The 5854-nt window shown below is 43.3% G+C and overlaps 1 pseudogene; it reads left to right on the top strand.

Annotated features, from left to right (window-relative positions):
* The first annotated feature begins 4485 nt into the window (after positions 1 to 4485).
* Positions 4486 to 5238, top strand: LOC147423882 (secreted RxLR effector protein 161 pseudogene; annotated as a pseudogene).
* Positions 5239 to 5854: the final 616 nt, after the last annotated feature.

The following is a 5854-nucleotide window of genomic DNA, read 5'->3' on the forward strand; positions in this document are numbered from 1 at the left end:
TTTAGATACATTCTATGTAAACAACAACTAGGTCAAAAACTCACTATTGTTAATAGTTGCAATTTTGGCACTTGATCTAAAGTGAGATTTGAGACCATAAGCATGTGATCTTAGGTCTTATAAACACGTTCTAGAAGTTTCATAACGTTCGGATGCTATTTGATGATGTAACAATTATGATTGTTTACCGATTAGCGATTAGCTTTTGGTGACTTTCGTCATTTGAGTGTAGCTTGAGTTACAGTAGCTTGAGTTTGAGTAGCTTGAGTTAGATGTGAGTTGTTTGTTGTTTTCCAAGAGATTGAAAACCTCTTGTAGCCTCTATGCACTAGTCGAGTCAGCTTCGGGGTGTTGGTATACTTGCAATGCCCACCTCTCTAATTTTTTCCACCACAATATATGCTGCACAGTTTGTAAGGCCCCCATATAATGAGAAGCCAATGGTGCACATATATTTGGTGGATTCCAGGTATGCACGCTGATGAGATCTCTATTTGTGATCGTGGGTGGTACGGAGCAAATTTAGGGGCAACTTTGGGGGCCTCGGGGGCGGAAGCCCCCAAGACTTTTTTTCCCCTTCGCCGGAATATGTTGGCCGGACGACGGCCGGAAGACAATCGGAAAATGGCCGTCCGGTGGCCGGTGGTCCATGGTCTTTGGTCGGTGGTCTTTGGCCGGTGGTCGGATTTCCTTGGCCGGTGGCCGATTTCTAGGAGGACTTGTCTACTTAAAAGCGGCTACACATGGGCGCATGGGAGAGTCCTACTTGGACTTGGCTATCTAAGGGAGGCTGCACATGGGTGTTTAGAGGCTCCCTTACAACTATATAAGGAGTCCTTTTCATGAGTATTTTGGTAGAATGGTGTGCACACTTGACGCACACAGCACATCCTTGTGTAAGGATTATTAGTCCCTTGTATTCACTTTCTCTAGTTGTCTAAATCACCATCTAAGCTCTACCTTGAGAGCGCATGGGTGGATGATGCCATCAATTTGTATAGTGTGCTAATCTAAAGTTTTTGATTTTCCACTAATCTACTTTGCATCGTGTCTCTCTCTACTCTCCTTGCTACTAGATCCTTATTGTATTCCGCATTTCTTACATGGTATCAGAGCTATAGGTGCTCGTAGCTAAGAAAGTATGAGAAGTACTTGTATTACTTTGCAAAATCAATTATGTTGGCGTCTTCAAGTGCCGTTGGTGGTGCTACTCCGCTTCGCATTCGTCCACCAGCATTCACCGAAGGAAAGCTTGATGGCACCAACTACACATTGTGGAAATTCAAAATTTTTGCAATTCTAGATTCATATGAATTGTTGGATACGGTGTTGGGGTCAAATGGTGCAGACCCGGAGCCCACTGCAACAAATGATCCAGTAAATCCAAGCGTTGTAATTCCCCCAGATGCTACTCTTCTATGTGCTTGGAAAAGAAGGAATGCAGATGCATTATGCGCCATTGTCATGTGTGTAAGTGATTCTGTCCTCACTTTGATTCAGCATACCACTAAAGCACATGAAGCTTGGAACATATTGGCTTGCCAATATGAGGCGCACAATCACACCAGAATTCAAAATCTGGAAAATCAACTTGCTGCTGAGAAACTTGCTGATGGAGAGAAAGTGGAGGCCTTCATCAAGCGGATTAAGGACCTCCAAGATCAATTAGCTGCCGTTGGTGTGGCTATTTCTCCAAAAGATTTAGCTCGGCGCTGCATTCGCATACTTCCAGCAAAATATGATGGTCTTGTTACGGCACTTAACACTCAGGTTCGTCCAACCCCTCTTATGTTTGAAGAACTAAGTGCAATGTTTCTTGAAGAGGAGCTACGACTCAGAACCAGGGATGGTGGAGGTGATGGTGCCTTCACAGCCAATGCAAAAGGCAAGGGGACTACGTCAAATGCTTCTAAGAAGAAGCCCAAGAAGAGGAAATTTTTAGGTAGCTGTTTTTATTGTGACAAGAAGGGTCATGCTATTAAAGACTGTAGAAAGAAGAAAGCAGATGAGAAGAACGGCACCATGAAAGCTTCTTGGAAGGAACGAGAATCCACCAAAAATGATGAAACAGACCTTGAACTATGGGCTGTCATAAAAGAGGTATGCTCATCAGCACAAACTCCGCTTGTTGATGGTTCTTGGATTCTAGATAGTGGTGCATCCCGACATATGACTAGTAAGAAAGACTGGTATAGTTCCTGGAAGCCTCTACAGAAACCCATAAGTGTAATTGTTGGGAATAATGCCAAATGTCCAGCCGAAGGGTCTGGGACAATTTCTTTTTTAGCAGCTACAGGTGAAACTAAAGAGCTCTCTAATGTGTTGTACGTGCCTCAAATCAAGAAGAATTTGTTGTCCATTGCTTCAATCACTGATCGTGATCTTGAAGTCCGTTTCAAGAAAAATGGAGCAAAAATCTTGGATTCTAAAGGCAACACAGTGGGAAAGGGTGTAAGGCGCAACAACCTCTACGAACTTTCTGCACTTATGGTCACTACAAAAAAAGGTACAACTCAATTATGGCATGAGAGATTTGGTCACTTAAGCATTGTTGTGCTAAAAGAGATGCAAAAATCTGGGATGGTAGCACACTTGCCTCAAATCTCAGAGATGAATGAAGTTTGTGAAGCTTGCATGATGGGTAAGCAACAAAGAAAGGCATTTCCACAAGAGAGTAGTAATCGAGCTCAGTCTCCTCTAGAGTTGGTACATGCAGATCTCTGTGGAAAAATGTCTACATCCGCTTTAGGTGGATCTTTCTACTTTTTGTTGTTAGTCGACGACTTTAGTAGAAAGATGTGGGTGTATTTCATTCGTGAGAAGTCTGAAGCTTTTGGAAAGTTTAAAAAGTGGCAAAAACTTGTAGAAAATGAAACAGGAAAGAAGGTGAAGAAGCTTCGCACAGATCGAGGAGGAGAATTCATCTCAAATGAATTCAACAATTACTGCAACGAGCATGGCATAAAACGACACCTTACTACAGCTTACACACCACAACTAAATGGCGTTGTGGAGCATCGCAATCGGACGGTGGTAGAAATGGCAAGGTGTATGGTCAAAGCCAAGGGTATGCCAGATTCCTTTTGGGCCGAAGCAGTACGTACAGCAGTGTACATTCTCAATCGAAGCTACACAAAGGCTTTGAAAGGGAAAATGCCTCAAGAAGCCTATTCTGGTAAGAAACCTTCAGTCTTGCATTTCAAAACGTTTGGGTGTTTTTGTTATGCTCATATTCCTGATTCTCAAAGAACAAATTCAGAAGCCAAAAGCAAGAAGTGTGTATTTCTTGGATATAGTGAAGAGTCTAAGGCTTATAGACTCTATGATCCAGAGGCAAATAAAATACTCACAAGTTGGGATGTGGTATTTGAAGAAGAGCCACATACGGTGGAGAAACCACGTTCGTCCACTTTCTCATCAAATGAAGAAATAACTCACCATGTGCCAAACCAAAGTCAGGTAAAAAATCAAGAGGAGGAGTTGTCTGATGATGACTCAAATAAATCTAACCAACCTATTGCAGCATCACAGGAAAAGCCACTACCAAAGTGGGCTCAACAGCTTTTTGACGCTCGAAACCCTCAAGTTCACAATCCTCGTGAAGAGGAGGGGGGTTTGAGACGGTCAAAGAGAATAGAGGAGCAAAGGAGAGCCTCCGAACACATCGTCAACATGGCTCTCATGACAGAAATTGTGGGCTCTGTGAAGGAGCCAGCCTCCGTCGACGAGGCCATGGCTGATCCAAAATGGAAGGAAGCGATGAAGTTTGAATACGACAGCATCATAAAGAATGACACTTGGGAAGTAGTGGATCGGCCTCCAAAGAAGAAAGTCATTGGCACAAAATGGGTGTACAAGCTCAAACACAAAGCTGATGGCTCCTTGCAAAAGTACAAAGCCAGGTTAGTAGCACAAGTATTCTCTCAAGTCGAAGGGTTTGATGTTAGTGACACCTTCGCTCCCACAGCTCGAATGACAACTATTCGTCTTGTGCTTGCTCTTGCTGCTATCTATTTATGTGTTGTTTACCAAATGGATGTCGTGTCTGCATTTTTGAATGGAATTCTCAAGGAGGAGGTGTATATTGAGCAACCACCAGGGTTTGAGACACCCCATTCAAAACAGAAGGTTTGCAGATTGAAGAAGGCTTTATATGGCCTGAAACAGTCTCCAAGAGCATCGTATGTCAGAATTGATAAGTCTTTAAAAAAACTTGGCTTTAGAAGAAGTGCTTCTGAAGTGAATTTATATGTACTTAGAGAGAATGGAAAACAAGTCATTATTATCTTGTATGTTGATGACTTGATAATCACAGGTGATCACAAAGAGCTCATCCAACAAACTCGTGATAGTTTGAGTTCTACATTCGAAATGAAAGACTTAGGTTTGTTGCATTATTGTTTGGGGATTGAGGTTTGGCAATCCTCAAAAGGCATCTTCATCTCTCAACAAAAGTATGCAACAGAGATCCTAAAAGCTTTTGGCATGATAGATTGCAAACCTGTGAGCACTCCAATGGAGGTAAATGTAAAACTCTCCATGGAAGATTCTTCTCCCTTAGTCGACATTAAAAAATACAGAAAACTTGTGGGAAGCTTAATTTTCTTGTGCAACACTAGGCCGAATACTTCTTTTGCAGTAGGTGTTTTAAGCAAGTTTTCCAACCAACCAAGAGAATCTCATTGGAAGGCAGGTATGCAAGTTCTTACGTACATCAAAGGTACTTTAAGCCATGGCTTTTCCTATGGCATTGGCACAAATACTCTTAGTGGGTATTGTGACTCTGATTGGGCAGGAGATTGTGACTCTAGAAAGTCAGTTTCTGGATTTTGTTTCTCACTTGGTTCTGGAGTGTTTTCTTGGATCAACAAGAAGCAGCCAACCATCGCTCTTTCTTCAACGAAAGCAGAGTATAAAGCTGCTTGTTTTGCATCTTGTGAAGCAGTTTGGCTAAGGCGAGTCCTCATGGACTTAGGTGTTTCTCTTCATTCAGCAATAACACTTCAATGCGACAACCAGAGTTGCATGGCGATTGCCAAGAACCATGTCTTCCATGCACGCACAAAGCATATTGAGGTTCAGTATCATTATGTTCGAGAGCTAATTGAGGATGAAATTGTGAAGCTAGAGTATTGTCCTACTGAAGATAATTGTGCAGATATCTTCACCAAAGCTCTAGGGAAAGACCAGCTACTTCGACATCTTCATCAACTTGGAGTTGGCACACGGCCAACATAGAGCATCTTCGGGTGTTCATTGAGGGGGGGTGTTGGTATACTTGCAATGCCCACCTCTCTAATTTTTTCCACCACAATATATGTTGCACAGTTTGTAAGGCCCCCATATGATGAGAAGCCAATGGTGCACATATATTTGGTGGATTCCAGCTATGCACGCTGATGAGATCTCTATTTGTGATCGTGGGTGGTACGGAGCAAATTCAGGGGCAACTTTGGGGGCCTCGGGGGCGGAAGCCCCCGAGAATTTTTTTTCCCTTTGCCGAAATATTCCTTTTTGCCGGAATATGTTGTCCGGACGACGGCCGGAAGACAATCGGAAAATGGTCGTCCGGTGGCCGGTGGTCCATGGTCTTTGGTCGGTGGTCGGCAGCCAGTGGTCTTTGGCCGGATTTCCTTGGCCGGTGGCCGATTTCTAGGAGGACTTATCTACCCAAAAGCGGCTACACATGGGCGCATGGGAGAGTCCTACTTGGACTTGGCTATCTAAGGGCGGCTGCACATGGGCGTTTAGAGGCTCCCTTACAACTATATAAGGAGGCCTTTTCATGAGTATTTTGGTAGAATGGTGTGCACACTCGACGCACACACCACATCCTTGTGTAAGGATTATTAGT

Source organism: Adiantum capillus-veneris, chromosome 26, assembly GCF_014529385.1.
Source record: "Adiantum capillus-veneris isolate H3 chromosome 26, ASM1452938v2, whole genome shotgun sequence".
Classification (NCBI taxonomy): domain Eukaryota; kingdom Viridiplantae; phylum Streptophyta; class Polypodiopsida; order Polypodiales; family Pteridaceae; genus Adiantum; species Adiantum capillus-veneris.